Source organism: Dasypus novemcinctus, chromosome 10, assembly GCF_030445035.2.
Source record: "Dasypus novemcinctus isolate mDasNov1 chromosome 10, mDasNov1.1.hap2, whole genome shotgun sequence".
Lineage (NCBI taxonomy): Eukaryota > Metazoa > Chordata > Mammalia > Cingulata > Dasypodidae > Dasypus > Dasypus novemcinctus.
This window is the reverse complement of record NC_080682.1, coordinates 113,860,411-113,878,836: the sequence shown is the minus strand read 5'-3', so window position 1 is coordinate 113,878,836 and position 18,426 is coordinate 113,860,411.

Below are 18,426 nucleotides of genomic sequence, written 5' to 3'. Positions count from 1 at the left end.
TAATCAAGATAAGAGATGATCATGGATTGGGCAATGATTCTAGTAGTGGAAGCAGTTTGAAGTGTTAAGATTCTGGGTATATTTTGAGGATACAGTCCAAACCATTTCTAAAGTGAGGGTCCATGGAACCAGAGAAAGTTTTGGGTCTGAGCACCTACAAAGATGGAATTTACATTACCTGAGATAGAGACTATGTTTTTATAGGGAAGAGTAGGAGTTCAGGTTTGGATGTGTTCCGATTAGGATGTCTTTTAAGTATTTCATCAGAAACATTGAACCAGTACTGACTATACGAGTCTGGAGTACAGAAAAGAGGTCAGGACTGGAAATACAATTTTGGGAATTGTTGACGCATTAAAAACTTCATATCTTTGAAAACAGATCTAAGATGTGGTGTGAGCAGCATACCAACATTTAGAGTTCAGATAGATACAGAACACCTAGCAAAGGGAATTGAGAAGAAAGAACAGAAGGGGAGGAGAAAAACCAGAAATGAAAAGTCTCTCCATCTCTCATGGAGGAGGGAATGATGAAATGGGCCCAAATACTGAGCTATGTTGAATAAGATGACTGAGAATTAACCATGGAATCTAGCCACATGGATGCCATTGTTGATATTGACAAGAGAGGTTTCAGTAAAATGATAGTGATGATAATCTGACTGGATACTGCTTAACATAAAACAGGAGGAGAGGAATTAGGGAGAGTGAATAGAGACAAGTCCTTCAAAGAGATTTGTTTAAATAGAAGGTGAGAAATGGACCAATAGGGAGCATAGTAAGTATATTTACAGGAAGACTTTTTGTTTGTTTGTTTGCTTGTTTTAAGATGAGACTAATAATAACTTGTTTGGTGGTCCTTGGGAATGATCCAATAGAAAGTAAAAAATATTGAGGAAAGAGACAAAGAAGAAGATATGGAGCAGTGTCTTGAGTGAGTGACCTCAGATGGATTGTGGTGTTGAGATGAAGGAGGACAGAGCAAGTGGGAACAGATGCAGGTAATTTGGTAGAGATGGTGTTGGAGAAGGTGCAAATCCTTTGATTGCTTCAATTTTCTCAGTGAAGTGGGAGGAGGATAGATTTCAGGCTGTACATACATCTGTACCTGTAACACACTGACCATGTTTCATGTTCTAGAGACCGTGCCAGGCCTGAGGTAAGCATACCGTGTGTGCTCCTGCCCCCAGGGAATCGGCACTCTGACAGAGGGAGAAGACAGACATAAGACGTTATCATGAATTTTTTGTTAAGAGAAATACGAGATTTCACCAGAACAAAGGAAGGGCACTAATCCATTTTGGGGTGTGTGACTCCAGAGAAAGCTTCCTGCAGCTAGTAATCTCCAAGATGAAATGGGAAGACTAGTGGAGGCAGATAAGGGCATGTGAGTTGCACAAAGTACTTCAAGCACAAGGAAGAGATACAAAAATGCCAGAAGATGAGAGAGAATTTAGCAGTTCAAGGAAATGGCTCCGCTGGCGGGAGTGAGGACTGAAGCTGGAGAGGTTAGCAGAGGCAAGATTATGCATTCTTGTGATGCTTGAAATTCCTCCTTCAAATATCTGAAAGGGATTTAAACAGGATTTGTTATAGACAGATACATTTACATTATTGTAAGATCATTGACTCGTGTCAATAATGGAATGGAGTGAAATACAGAGAAGTCAGGTAGAACAGGCTCGAATGCTATTTATATTAGTGCAAGTGAAAGGTGTTGGGTTGTTCTTACTGCAGCAGCAACGGTCTTGGAAGGAAGTGGATCCACTTACAAATATTTAGGAAAAGCAGAATCCACAGGGTTTGCATAGTTTTTGAATATACATGATTTGGGTGAAGGAAATGGTAATGTCAGTGACAAGGAAAGCCTTGGAGGTTACTTTAAATGAAGTAGGGATGAAGGAGACTGTGGGGAAAATGTGCTGAGTTTAAATTTTGGAAATGCCATGTGACATCCAAGTAGAGTTCTGGAGAAGAGAGTTAGAAATAAGATTCTGAAACTCAGGGGCTGTTGTTAGATTGAAATGATTAATTTGAAAGTCATCAGCATAAGATAATTCAGCTTCCATCCAACTACAAAGAGAAAAACACAAAGAACAAAGGTGGCAAACAAGTTGACATGAAGGTCACTGTTAACTCATCACTAAGCCTAAAGGCTATTGTCCTTTTGTTTGGGTGCGTTAGTTCACAGTTCTTTGTTCTTTTGAGGGTAAATTACTATGTTCCTTTAATATTTGCTAGAATCCACAGGTATTTTAGAGTGAAAGGTGAGTAAATGTCACATAATTATCCATGGCACTTTTATTTTCTGCAAATAGCGTGCCACTATAGTGTTTGTACCTAAACTGATTTTGTTTGTCTGAAACATATTCTCCGGCTACTCCTTTTCCATAAAATTTTGCCTCAGGGGAAAAAAGAGAAACACACAAGAGGAAACATTTTCTATGGGGATTTGGGCTAATATGACAAGACTGAACACAGTACAGGAGGTGATTTACTGTTGTGTGTGATTTGACCTCTACTGCAGACGGTCTCTCTTCCTAAACCTGTTGAGCCCTTCGAAAGGCTAGAGGTACAGGTTCACAGCTCATGAATCCAAAGTGTAATGGGCATGAGCGCACTGTCTTTCTTTTAATTTAGTTCTCATAAGTATGCTTCTCGATAACCTATTTTTTAAAGGCCAAACTCCAAATAATCCTGCCTAAAATAAATAACATATTTATTGCATGCCCTGCAGTATGTTTAGTGTTTTGTATTCTGAACTCATTTAAGGTTCTCAATCCTACTCTTCAATTGGTATTATCATTGCTAATATACTTGGGTACCTGAGAGTCATTCCAGAAGTGGTAAATAAAATAAATTGAATTTAACATCCACGTATGTTCTATTATAGTTTACTACTTCCCCAAGGCCAAAAAGCAAACAAAATGCACAATATTATGGATAAATAATGCTTCAAGAAGGTTTGGTTATTCATTGTCCTGCAAGTAAATGTCGTTGAAAACTGGCTCCACAGAAGTAGGTGTCTTTGGTATGGAAAGAACCATGGGAATTTTTCTCCTTGCTGTCCTTTTGTACATTATCATTGTATGCATTTTCCTGATGCTTTTGGAAGAATCTGGAGTCTTTATGATGAAAGATGAGACCTTTATTGCGACAGGACAGCAATCTAATTTATCTCTGACAAGGTTTTTCCTTCATCTAGCATCAATCGTGTGCCAACTTGATGTCATTTCCTGTAATGTAGAATATAAAACAAGGAGGAAGTCATTTGGGGCCTGCAGTAGGGAGAACAAAAAGCAATGTCTTTTAGTTTCCTGTGAGCGCCGTGATATGAAAGTTCTTAAATTTATCCCCAGAGTTTCTAAAACGTAGAGATTGAGTATTGCACAGAAGTACTGAAACAGGCCCCACAGGATCATTCCAAGAATAAAATGAGATAATTTAAGTAATGAGGCTTAGCTTAGTGGCCAGCATTAATACATCTTCATTTTTTTTTTCTTTTCCCCTCTTTCTATTTCCAAGGTTTATTGCTGCAGAATAGAAAAATACCTTTGAATTTCAGAATAAAATCTCTTCTTTTTTTTGGCATTTTACTTTTAATGTCTGGCTCTCTACACTAAAAGAGAAAAAAAAGCACACAATTTTCTAGTTTCAGTCTTATATATGATAACATCTAATTTCATCTAGGCTTGGGAGGAGTAAAATAAATTTGCAGATCTGCTGAGGTTAAAATATTGAAGTATTTATGCTAAAATATTGAAAAAGAAAATAGCAACAACTCAATATTGCAATGGAGCATGAAAAGCATGAAATTACACTTATCTCAAGTACAAAGGGAAAGAGAAAAAATAAGCTAACAGAAGATTATTTCTAGGTTTTACAATAACGGCATCTGATCAGAGTTTTTGAAGGATTTTTAGAATTTTCAGGAGTACATATGAAAGAGTATAATTCCAGAAAAGGGAGAAAAGCATGGGAAGATATACAAAGCAAAACAAGAAGGATACGTTTGCAAAACCCTAGGTAAATTGGCATTGGGGAAATAAAAAAGGCAAAAACACAGAGAGGAGGTTGGACCCAGATGGTGGTCTGTCATCCATTCGAAGGGGCTGGCTGGATTCTCACAGCCTAGGGGAGCCCAGGAAGAGTGGGAAGCCCAGGAATGCCAAGATCTAACTTGAGTTTAAAGATTCCTCCAGGCATCGGTGTGGCGTTGCGCATACTAGAAGCTAGGGTTCATCCTGGATTATTCCTAGTCCTCACACCCTCTCCCACAGACAGTCGATACGTCCATTTTGCCTCTTAAAGATCTCTCGATCCTGCCCACCATTATATCACACCTGTATTGTTTAATTGGTTTCTGAACTGGTCTCTCAACAAACTGCTTTTCCCAAGGGTCAATCTCCTCTCTGAACATTAAACCCCCAGGAATCTTTCAAAATACAATTCTAATCATGTCACTCCCAGGCTTAAAACCTTTCGAGTCTTCTCCTACCACTTAAAACACTCGCAAAGACCCCCAAGGACCTGAACAAATGGACACGTTCTAACTCTCCAGGTGCATTCTGGGCTACCAACCCCCCGGCTGCCCAACTCTGCTCAGTCCTTGGCACCGGGGTGCTGATTCTGCCTGGGGCTTTCCTCAGGGCTGCTCCTCCACCTCCGTGGTTTAGCCAGCATCCGCCTTTCCTTCCCCTCCCACCTGAGACTTCCCTTGCTGCCACTCATCCTGCCAGAAGGTAGGTAACCCATTCAGTGCTTGTCTCCTTGGCTGGAGAATAAGGATGCAGGGACCATGTCTTCCTTATTCATTGGTGAAACCTGGGTGCCTATCCTGGCACCTGCCACATCTCAGGCATTTAATGAACTTCTGCCAAATGAACTTGCTGAACAAATGCGTAAAATGGCATGTTGTCAATGTGCTAAGTGTTATCACCTCAAAGATACGTACAACGGGACCCCTGTCTTCAGGGATCTCATGGTCTCCTAGGTGAGACAGAGCAATGAACAAATTACAATAGTCTCAGATTTATTCTGTTCCAGAGGGACAACCAAGGACTATAACATCAGAGAGAGGAGAATGAAGAAAGAGAGGTCTCCAGCCAGGTTCTTAGAGCTTTGGGGAAAGGGCGGAGGAGGCAAGGGTGCCTGCAATCTAAAATATGGAGTGGATCGTTAGTGTCCACGGAGCCAATAAGCACAGATTTCAGTATTTGCTAGTGGCGCTGGAAAGCACTGAGAACAATAATGGATTGACTGTTCCTGAGATGGAAGGGTAAATTGTGCCATGACTCTGGGGTGCAGGGCTGAGTTACTACTGTGCTAGTAAGTGAGCACAGCTCACGGTCCTTATTGCTGAACAACTTTGTGCTTTTGAGAATGTATTACCAAACACACAGTAATAATTCAGTTTACTATGTTTAATAGGTTATATATGCCATTTAGGTACCTTTGAGGATTCATGAACATCTTGAGATGTACCCCTCATAAATACAAAAAAGCCTGATACTGCAATATGAGCATTAAATTATACATCATATGCACCTAGTCTATATGTATATACTCATTTGTGTAGTCATATAGGCCTTGAATACCTAGTAATAGAGTAACTATGATTTGTAATTATAGTTAAATATTTCACACATTATCTCATTTTATGCTCACAGTAACCCTGAGAGATAAATGTTAATATATCCATTATGGATTAGGAACCTGAAGACTTCCTAGGTTAAGTAACTTTCCCTTTATCATAGCTAATAAGGACCAGGATTCAAACTTGGGTTTTCCAGCTCCATAGCTCATCCCTAATCCAATATGAAACACTGTCAAAATAAATAAAAGTAATATCTAATTACGGCCTAGAAATGAGGACAATATTAAGAGCCTTTGCTGCAATAAATGAGAGGCAATACTATGATGGCATTGTTATAAAGACAGGGATAACGGCCCTTCAGCTTCAAAAACAACCTCCATGTGTTGCTGAGTTGATCAGTTTTGCTTTTGACCAGAAGTGCCACCTGCATGACTCAGCTTTCCTGCTGCTGTGGGATTAATTCAGGTATCACAGGTGTCCTGGTGTGCGCTGATGGCTACGTGTAATGCTCCTGGAGAACCTTCATCCTTCGTGCCAAGATAAGTCTTTTCTGTTGCCCTGCCATGTATAAAATAAATGGCATTTACTTGGTATTGTCTTACAAAATACATTACAGAGGACTCCAAGTGGAATCGCTATGTTTTGCAAAGTCAAGGGAAAGGGAGCCAAATGAGGCTGAGCACAGACATGCATACCCTTTCAATGTTTGGGGGGTTATCTATTTTATATGTACTTAAAAGCAGAATTTGGCCCATTCCAGCCCCTGAGGTAGTGTCCCATCACTGCGGATCAGAAGGGCAGCTGATGGTACCCGGCAGGAATACAGGGGCCTTTCCTTTAGGATTTGCCCATAACCTTCCTGCTTTCCTCCTGTATCTCTGGTTCCTTGCTCTTTTGCGTCCCGTTTCCGTAAGCCCAGGCTCCGGTTTAGCTCATGAGTCATCCCACAGGACTTGCATCCCTTGTGGTTAGATACACTGGTTAGCCACCCTGAAACTTCTATTTAGAGCTTCCCCACTGAGCTTTTCCAAATATCATAAAAATATCCCAACACTCTCCACCATAAGGGTGGGGAGATGGGACATTCACTCAGCACTGAAAGCACTTCATACTAGGAATAGTAGGAATAAATGTAGACCACCCAAATGAAAACAAGCAGGGGCAATTTCTTCAGAGCTTACTCCAGCACGGGAGTTAGCCATCAGCACGCACATCTGGTAGAGACTCACAGGCAGGCAGATGAGTGGGGAAAGCTTTATAAATGAAAAGGGAAAGAAGGAGGCTCTTGGCATGGGGAATCCTGTGTGATAGGCTTGAGGAGCATATTTACCTCATATTTTCTCTGCTTGCTCCTGAGTTGGGAGTGGGGCAAAGACTAGGGGACTTGGCAATTACTACTCAAGTCCTGACAGTTCTGGGCCAACTGCTCTAGAGATGGTGGGTTGTCTTCCTGGGCTGGCTGCTGCCAAGGTGGTGGGTCGGAGGTCTATTTTCATACGTGGTCTGGCCACGATCCATTTTGATGCTCAGTCTCTCTGAATGCACACCTGGATAAGTGACAACCCCTGCCTCCAGCATCCTCAGACTCCAGCAAGGGAGACTGAAATGAACACAAGTATAAATAGTTAGTGTCTAATATGCAATGAGAGACACGTGTGCAAGGTGGAGAGGCAATGTTGGTTGGAGAGGGGCATCTTTCTGGGGATAGTCAGGAAAGGACAAAGCCTCGGCCAGGTGTTGGGGATTACTAGGATTTTTACAAGTATCTAAACAAGGAAAGAGCATAAAGTGAAGCGGTTATAGCATATACACAGACAGAACTGTGAAATCACGTGATACGTGAAGGGATAGGACTTCAGATTTTGAAGTTCTGAAACAAAGTATTATGCTGTTTTGCAAATATGGCTGCAGCCAAATCCCACAGAGCCTTATATGCAGGACTGAGGAGCTCAATTACCTTGAAAGAAGTGAGGATCCAGGAGGGGTTCTCAGCCCCGGAGTGATGCTGTCAGGTTGCAAAGTGACAAAACATACTGGCTGGGGGTGGGGGAGGGTGTATTTTATGAACAAAGCCTTGGGATGTCCTGGCCTTGAAGACTAGAGAGTCAGCAAAGCCAAGGTCAATTGCCAGATCATTGAGGACGAATGGTACCAGGCAGTTAAAGATAGGAGGAAAGGAGTAATGGAAGCAGGAGCTAAGTTTGGGGTATGCACAAGACAGATGAATTAGCAACCTAAAGAGACAAGAACAGAGAAAGGGCAGATAGGATCAGTTCCAGCAACCAGCTTCTTGCCACTTGAGGCTGTTTTTACTGGACAGGACATGAACCTTCCTCCCTGCTCTGGACAATATCTTTAAAATGCTGCCCAGTATCTGATGCCAATGGCTGAAATGGATACTCATTTTGAATATACGAAATTGTGGAAAAGATGATTATGATTGCACCATTTCTATTGTTAACATTTGTAATGACAAACCAAATAATCAGTGTTAAGAGATAAAGGATGGAGAAAAAACTAAATATTTTGGATTAGAATTTCTTTCAGCTGATGGTTCCAAATCTCATACCTTAGAACATGGGTTGGCAAACTACAGCCCCTAGATCAAATCCAGCTTGCACCCACTTTTGTAAATGTAGTTTCATTGGAACAGAGCCTCATACATTTGCTTTCTGATTTTCTATGGCTACTTCAACCCTGCAACAACAGAGCTGAGTTGCAACAGAGGCCATGTGGTCCACAAAGCCTAAAATACTTTCTATCTGGCCCCTTACAGAAAAGTTTCCTGACCCCTGCTTTAGAGTCCAAGGACAAATGGAACAAAATGTATTCTAATTACATGCACATGAGCACCATGAATTTACCTATGTTGCGTGCCAGGCTCTTCATAGAAGTCATAATCCCAGCGTACAAATAAAGAAAAGGCTCGGAGAGGTTCAGTAACTTTTCAAATAGTCTGCACCTAGTATATACCTGTAATGTGATTTTGACTCCCGTCTAACTGGTTTCAACATCCATTTTCTTTCTACTCTGTCTGATATCCTAAAGTTGAAACTTGCTATTCAAGTCAATAAACATATCATGTTTACCCCTCCAGTACCTACAAGGCACTGCGCTAGGTTCTGTAGTGATGAAGTTATAAAGAAAGACATGGCAACCTGCCTTTGAGGTACTAAAATACAGAGAAAGATTCAGACACATAAACGTGGCCAAGTGTAGACAAAGCCCAGCCATATAAGACAACCTAATCTAGAGGAGAAGTTGAGAGCAGAACCTCAGAATCCCAATGGCTGTCTCCACTACTGCAAAAGCTGTGCATCCAAAGGCTAGTTACACAACCTTTCTGTACAGTTTCTATATCCGTAAAGTGCATGCCATAATTACTTACCTTTAGGGGTCTTGAGGATTACATGAATGCATCAGATCATCCAGTGAGTATTTCTGAGCACCCACAAGATCTCAGACACTGTTTGAGGCACCTGGGATAGCTCACTGAACACAACACTTCTTATGTTTGTGGAGCTTACTATCTACCATGGGAAGAGAGACAATAAATAGTAACCACAGTTAATAAGAAAATTATATAAAATGTTGGAAGAACACTTATAATGTTTAGAATACTGATTTGCTTTGTTTAAACTAACTGCTCAATAAATATTAGTTGTTATAATTATTATTACTATTGTTATTATGGTATATAAGAGAATGAAGGATAACTCAGTGTCCATGGAAGAGGTCAGTGATATGAGAAGAGTCAGCAGAATTAAATTCTTACCAAGCTGTTATTTAAAAAAAAAAGCTTGTACTTTATTGTGAAGATGACAAGAATCTGAAACAATTTGAGAACCATAGTCACAGCTGTATTGTGAGGTCAGTCTTGCACTGAATTAATATTAATAGTGCTAATTTCATCCACTGGTATTATATTGTGGTTTCATATCAGTCATTTGTCATACTTGAAATGCAAAAGCAATAACAATAGCTATTAAGTTCTTGCTATGTGCCACAAACTCTTCCAAATACTTTGCATGTACTATCTGATGTTATCACAATAACGCTATGACAAAGGTTCTACTATTATCTCCATTTTAGAGATCAGTAAATGGAGACACAGAAAGATTAAGTATTTTGTACAAGATCGCACTATGTCTTTGCTTGGATTTCCTGGAAACTGAGGGAAAGCTTGGAAGCTGAGGTTGTAGTACAACATGCAATCCCAAGGCTACAAGATTTTGAGAAAGGGAGATGAGTCTGGAAACAAAATATAAGAGAATGACTTACCAGACTGCCACATCTTTACAGATCACCACAGCTAGCTGCTCAACTGTGCTGGATAGCTTTCAGATCAAGCTTGTGGTTCCACCATGCCTGGGAAACAAAGGGAATTCATCTGCTGCTATCACTTCTTGTGTTTTATCTGGTTGATCCCAGTTAGCACAGATCCCAGTTAGCACAGTGATCCCAGTTAGCACAGTGTAAATTTCCTTGTACTTTTGGATTGTATTACCTGGTAGCCACTGGAGTAGCTGGCATACTCTGGCATAGTACTTTACCTGGGCCCTAAAATTCTTTGGGAAATTGAGAAAACCAGAGTCACTTGGGTTCTTCTGGTACCCTGCCCAAGCCTGGTCATGCCACCTGGGAGGCTGAGTCAACCAAGGTGTTAGAAGAGGGAGCCTGTGGCATCATGGCATTTGATGCTCTCCTTTGAGTAGGTAGGTTCCACTGGCCTTTGGGTTAGAGATTCTGGACAGGTGTAGACAGAGCTAGGAAATAGTTTTCCCAGGGTTTGAATCTGGGAAGTCTGACTTTAGAAACCCAAAAAGTACATTCTTAACTATTGCAGTAGACTGCCTACCAAGCCTGCTACACTTGAGTCCCCGCTCTTTAAACAAGGTTCAGTGATCTAGAGAGACCAAATTTCTTGATTCTCTCTGATTCCTCGTGATTGCCCAAATGGAGATGCTTTTGTCTCCCATATTCTGAATTTCTATGACCAAATGTAGTCCTTAAGAAAAACCAATATATAAAACATTCTTTTTAGAAATCAATTATCTATAATAATTATTATTTCACTGAATAAAAACCTCATCATTCCGTAGAACATATTCTTTAAATGGTGATATAAATTGGCATTGGTTTACAGATCATTAAGTATTTGGTTTAGTTCCTAGAAAGAACATTTATTGACAAGGATACCTCCAAGTGAACACCTGTCACAGTTTATCTTCATGATTATGGGGTCAGGACTTTCTGACCCACTTAGACCAATCTTTACTTAAAGTGCTTAATCACACTGGGGGCATTAACAAAGTCGCTGGCCTGCAGGAGGGCCATTCACCTCTTTGTCAGCTATGAGGGTTAGTTAGGTCTTTAAAGAGAAACACTGTATTCTTCAGAGTTTCCAACCATTTTGATTTGGTAGGACTAGAATAAGAAATAAAAGGAAATCAATGTAGCAACCATGCATGGAATATATGTGAGGTTTAAAGTTCTGATTTCCACATTATGGGGAACAGAGTTATGAGAAGTAGAATATGTCCCCTCCGAGGGGTCATGATAGTAATAGACAACATTGTCCTACATCCCTTACAGATATTACTTATTGATCCTTACAGCAACTCCATAAGGTTGGTTCTAGGAATAACCTTATTTGACAAATATGGAAACTAAGACTGCGAAAGGTTTAGTATCTGCACAAGGTCATTCATGCAACTGGTGGCCAAGATTTAAATATAAGGGGCTGCTGCCAAAGTCAAAGTTGTTAGCCACGACGTTGATTGGAGGAGAAGAATCACCTCTGAGATAAGGAAAACTATGGTAAGTGTTTCAGTAGAGGCAGAAACAATGTACGATCCTGTAAGAGAGGAAGAGACTAATTCTAAGGGGGATCTTGATTAGTTGGTGTCTTTTAATAGTGAAAAGCTTGCAAGTAAAAAGCTATTTGGAATCTGACTAATGGAGATTAACTTTTAGTAATACTTTTCATAAAGTAGTCATATGCGCAATAGTTTCATAGGGAAATGGAAACGCACAGTTCTGTTGGTAGCTATGGAAATTCGTGGTCTAAGTCTGGAATGCCTAAGGAGCCAATTATAGCCTTGTCCTCATGATGTTTCTTATAGTTATGAATAGTATCTGTTTAAGTGCCCATATCAGACAAGTGGATGTCATTCTTGATTTATTTCTTTCTTTTCCTCCTGAAAATCTAACCACAATATCCTATGTGATGTATCACTCCCAAAACTCTGGGAACCTCCAATGTCCTCTTCCACTACTCAAAGTCACCACAGTACAATACAGCAGACGTGCGGTTGATGTTTCTGGTCTCCTCTGTTGTCCTTTCAATCTGATCATGTAACTCTCCTAATTCAACCATTTGAATAGTTCCTCGTTGTTCTTTGATGATGTCCAAATTTCTCAACATGATCTAGAAAGTCCTGCAAGCACTGATTCATGTTTCCTATCTGGAGTCACCTTTCAGCAAAACCCCTTTCCTCTCCATCCCTCTCCCACCCCTACTCTGCATTCCATGATCCAGCCAATACAAAGTATAACAGGGTCCCCTTACCTCTGACTCTTAACACATGTTGCTTCTTCCCAGAACAACCTTCCTGTCCCCTAAACCATGCCTAGTCATGGACAATTTATGAACTTGGCTCATGTCTGCACAACCTTAAAGTTTCTGGTTTGCTGTCCATTGAGAAGCCTTATTGAGGGCAGTCTCTTCCCTGACGTCGAGTTGGAAGTCTTCCTTTGAATTTCCTTGACATCCTGTGTCATTTCAACTGTATCAAATGTCTCTGTCAAATTCACCACTGGTCTCTAGGCTTTGAGAAAACAAACTATATCCATCCTCAGTGCCCAGTCATGTGCCTACAATAATCTAAGCACTCAAGAAATATATGGTGAATGATTTAATTAACATACAATTTTAAAACCCTACTATGTGCCAGACATATACATTCTATCTAATCCTCACAATTGTAGGGGGTAGACATGTTTGTTTATTTGTTGAAGATGAGAAAGAGCCGAGACCAGTGACTCCCGTGTGCTCTTTGGGCAGAACTACACAGACCTGTTGCTTCCTAATTTTACTGATGCTATCAATGTTTTATAGCTGAAATACAAGCCATTACAATTATCCGTGATAAATTAAATCTTATGAGTTTCAATTTGCTTTTCCATTTATCAAGACTTTTTGAATCCCAATATTTATATCCAATAGTTTTGTGTAAATCACCTACTTAGTAACTCTTCAATGGCTTCATTTGAGGAAATTATTGATTTTATAAAAGATGAGAAAATATTGATGAGAAAAGGGAAGTGGTTGTAGAGCTAACTATGAGAAATATTAGACTTTTAATCAGAAACTTGGGAGTAGCAGTGTTACAAAGTTAAAATCCATTTAATTTCACCTGGTTCACATGGATGTCATGAGAAATATTTTGTGGTGGAAATCAAACTAATATTATGGTAACATAATCTTATTTACCTAAAAGTTAATGTCTTTGACTGGACAACGTGATTGGTGTTAATTTGAGAGGATTTTTTTTTCCTTTTGGCAAACATGTGCTGGCACCACATGACCACCTTTCACTTACTTCACTTTGAATAAACTGATCCCTTTCTTATTTTCTCGGCCTTGCAATATAATATACCGTGGCTTTCGAGAGGCTATTAGAAATGTATAAATCCATTCAAACAAAAGAATTATGTGCTAAGAAAGATCATTATTTCTTAAATGTTAACTAAGAAAGCATTTTACTATCTTTACTTTAACTAAAATTGCCTTTTCCTTTAATCATCATTTCTGTCCCTTACTAAGTGGTGTTGATCCATAGCAGACAGTGTTCATGACCTGCCCATATACTCAGCACTCACCTTGCCTTTTCATAGCAAGCAACTATATCTTTATCCCTGAAGACTTTCTCTGGCCAGGGAATCTTCTAGGAAGTTGGTGCCTTGAGAGTAGGTCTCAACCAAGAGGAACAGGGGTTTTCGGATAGAGTCAGCTTTCTTGTCCTTCCAGTGGACCTCTCAGAAATACGCTTGACTGTCTCCTAGAGGTCCCCAATGTGATTGCACTCCTTTTGTCCGCAATAGTGACCTGCTTAATTACACCCATTATTAGTTTCCTTCCCTTTCCTGTCTTAATTCTCTTGCTTGGAATCACCTGCCAAATAAATTTCTAGCTTTAAGACTGGCTTCCCATGAAACTCAGCTTTAATCATTACCAAGCACATTGGATAACGATTTCAAATACCAAGCTTCCACTCCACAAGTCTTAGTTCTTTCCACCAGAATCCTCCCTCCCCTGAGAGAGACAGACCCAGAAAGAGAGACCCAGAACAATTTAGATCTGTGTTCCCGCCTCGTTTGCCCCTGAGGGTGTAATTTGACCTCTCGTGAATGCAGGAAAGCTACTATTTAGCACATGTATTTGAAAACATAATTGCTGATGTACACCAAGTGTATTAGTCAGGGTTCTCTAGGGAAACAGAATCTCTCAAAAATAAAGAGATTTTATCAGAATTTCTCACACGACCATGGGGATGCACAAGTCCAGCTTCCGCAGGCAGGCTGCAACCAGGGGCTCCAATGAAAGTCCAGTGAAGGTCCTTGATGAGTTCAGGAGACATTGGCTGTCCAAAGATGGGCTGGAAGTTCTCGTTCAATGCTGGAATCACTTCCCCTTTTACGGAATTCAACTGATTGGATAAAGCGTCACTCATTGCAGATGGCAATATCCCTGACTGATGTAACTGTAATCAGTTATCTATGATTTACTACTGCAGTAAAGTCAATGGTGACTAAATTCCATAAATGCCCTTGTATTACAGTTAGCCCAGTGCTTGCTTGATCAAACAACTGGGCACAATTACCTGGACGAGTTGGCACATTAGCCTAACCATCACACCAAGTGCTAGGAAAGCTGCAAGCTTTGTGGTGCTTCCACTACTGTCATAGCTGAATTGACTAAGGGGTCCTGCAAGCATCATGGTAAAACACATAAGTGATCCCAAGGAAGTGTTTATAGCTTTTTGAAGCAATTCACCTGGCATAGTCCCTTTACTTTACCTGATTCTTGTTTAACCCTGGGTACTGCTAACAAAGATAAATGATGCCATGACAACTGGCAATACAAGAAGACTGACATGTCAGAAACAAAAGGCCATCAGTTGTGATAATTTGCTGGTAGTTTGTTTTTCTCTCCCTCATCAGACTAAATATGGCAGCAATTTTGGTGGTGTGATTTATACAACACTGCAGTGCATCTCATATAGATCCTTCTTTTGAAGGAAAATGATGAACAACACCTGTAATAGATTCCCTCCACTCAGGCATCAGAATAAGCTGATGATTTAAAGAAGAGGGTAAAGGTAAGCATCTTTTCTTGTCAGACATAAGAAATAGAAGAAAAAGTTTTATTGGAAATATTAGATGCTTTAAAATGATGGTAATGAACTCTGTTCAAGCTTTTGAGAGAAGGGAAGGAATCCTTACTGCTACAATAACATATGAGGATGGATTCAGGTCCTTGCTTCTTTTGAGCTCTGTGGGAGGTAGAATGATAGCTTGTAAAGTGCATGGTCTTTAGAGTTAGACAAACCTGGGCTAGACTATTAGGTCTGCCACTTTCTGAATGTGCCACATTGGATAAGCTATTTCACCCATAGAAGCCTCTCTGTTCTAAATTGTGAAGAGCAGCATTACTACTTACCATACAAGATTACTATACAATAATCTTGGGAATTATAGGAGAGTTATGGACACGAAGATGCCCATGAGCTGATCGTGAAGTTAGAACTCAGTGATTTCCAGTTGAATCATTTCACATTAGCCAATTACTGATTGAGAACCTTCCACATGCCAGATCTTTGCAAACAAGTGGGAAATAGAAGGCAAGTAGGATATGATCCCTGCATGTGAAGGGCTCACAGTCAACTCCTGGAGAGGAGAAACCCAATTTCATTCAGGAAGGCATATATGTGTTCTGCTAGATCCTTGCCTTTTTTTCTTTGTTGGCTGATTTTTTAACAGAGGAATATTACTTAGGTTCTTATCTACAAACAAATGGGGATCTTTTGTTTTTGCTTTCCATGCCACGTAATGAAACATGCCTGTTCTAGAGGGTACCTGGCATAATATCTTAGCCAAAAACCTGTCTTGATTATGGTGACAGGGAAATCTTATCATTTTTAAGTCTTCTCAGATTGAAAAAAAATAAAGCATTTTCTTTGAGGAATAGTTCCGACAGAGTGAAATAGGGCATTATCTGTAGTCTATTCTCATCTAATCTTATGACCTGATGTTTTAGTTGTCTCTGCTATAACGCAAGCAGAGATTGCTCTGAGGCTTACAGGGGTCTCAGTGCAACAAGCCTGTTGAGCAAGAAGGAAAGAGGGAGTGGCCAAGTGGTGATACTAACTCCTAAGGAGAAATCAGTGTGCTGGGCTAGTTTAAGTCTGATCCAAATGGGGGCCAATAACCAAATAAAGTAATGCAGGGAATGACACACAGTGGTTTAAGCCACGTGTAGTGGCAAAGTTCAAAGTCAGTGGCCTGGTAGCCTATCAAGTACAGAGAAAAATGCTAAACTCTAAGTAAATGTATCTAGGGAAATGCTCAGTATTCCCTAGGGTGGGGTTGGAAAATATTGGGGCAAAATTTCTTACATCTAACTAGACATTAGAATAAACTGAAAAGCTTTAAAACAAAAACCGTATCCCTAACCAATCGGTTTAAAAAATCCAATTAAATACAATCTCAGGGGTGGGGCCATTTTATTTTAAAATGATTTAAATCTATATAAAGTTGAAAAAGATAATTTTGCTTTAAGCATGCATTTATTTCCCATCTGGATTCTACATTTGAAATGTTTGATGTACTTGCTTTATCACATATCTCACCATTTATTCATCCCTCTGTCCATCCCTACAGCCTATCTATTTTTAGTGCATTTAAAAGTAAATTGCAGACATTAGCATACATTCTCCTAAATACATCAACTTGCTTATCATTAACAAGCATTAAATCATTGTTTAAAGCATTTTTTAAAAGTTTTGATATAACATTTACATACAGTGAAATACACAAATCTTTTATGTTCATTTGTTCACTTTTTACAAATGCATATACCACTATGACCTATACCTCCAGCAAGATATGTAATATTATCGTTATTCTAAAAAGTTTCCTCCTGCCCCTCCCCAGTAAATTCCCTGCCCTTACTCCCCAGAGTCAACCATTATTCTGTTTTTTTTTCCTACCACAGATTAGTTTTTCCTTTTCCATAATTTAATACAAATAGAATCATACAGTATGTATGTAAAAGATGTAAGTCATCTTTTACTTCATGTGTCTTTGGCATTTATCCATGCTGTTGTTTTTATTGGTAAATTTTTTTTTGTCTTGCTCAGTAGTATTCAGTTACAGAAATTGCTTATCCATTCTCCCTTTGATGGACAGTTTGTGGTTATTATAACTAATATGTTTGTATTTTAATAGGAGTGTGCTTTTGAGCCATAGTGTAGGTTATGTTCACTTTTATAAGGAACTGCCAGACTTTTTTTTTCTAAGTGGTTGCATCATTTTGTATTCCTACCAAAATAATTTGAGAGTTCTAATTGCTTCACAACTCACAAACACTTGGTGGTGTCAGGTTTTGTTTTTGTTTTTGTTTTGCCATTCTGGGTAGATATATAGTGGTTTAATGACATTGACCACTTTTTCATTTATTTACTGGCCATTCCCATATTTTCTTTTGGGAAATGCCTTTTCAAATCATTTGCTCATTTCTTATTGGGATGCTTTGTTGTTTTACTCTCGAGTTGTAAAATTTCTTCATATGACTTTGATATTAATCCTTTGTCAGGTATATTATTTTGGGGATATTTTCTCCTAGTCTGTGCAAAGTCCATTCAGTTTCTTAATGATATCTTTTAGTGAGAGAAGTTTTAGACCTTCCTCAAGTCTAATTTATCTTTTTTTTCTTCTTTTGTCAGTATGGTTTTCTGATACTTAGCTAAGAAAAATTCCACGTTTAATCCTTTTCGTATAATTCTAACATGCAGCCATGATTGAGGACTCTAATGACTTAGTGAAGTGCTGTGGCAAGCTGAAGAGCTAATCAGGACACAAAGACAGTGGATTTTGGGAAAAAAGTGCATTTTAGAGAAAGGTTGTTCTTGAGAGACCTGTGTACTCAGACTTTACCCCAGGCACTAAACTACTTAATTCCAGACTAACTCAGAGGTTCTAAGAGGTTTCATGCCTTCATCATAACTATTTTAAATACTGGGTAAGGTAGAAGTTGCAAAATAGGAGACATCAGTGAGAATAGCTGATTGGGAAAGGGAATTTAGGAATTAAAATTCTCAATACCTGAAACTTTAGAATCCTGTCCCAGGAGTAGATTCAATATTCGCTTACATAATTTTTCCATACTACTCATATGAGAAAAATTATAAGAAGTATATGTTAAACTTACAAAACGTGATTGGCAAATGTTAGATTAGTTTGGACCAAATTCAGACCAGGAATGTAAAATAAAGATGCTTTGTAAGGAAAGAAAAATTGGTACAAATAGTACTGGTATCCACTTGTTAAGTACTTAATATACATAAGGAGTTGTAAAACTATGGCCTGTGATCCAAATCTGATGCCTGTTTTTGTTATTATGGGAAAAAATGAAAAAAGTAAAGCTTAGAGAATATGATTGGAACACAGATAACCCCCAATTGTTTATTTTTTCTCTTTTGCTATTTTTCTAATACTGTGGTAGGTTTGACACAGATCATATGACCACAAAGCCAAAAATATTTGTTA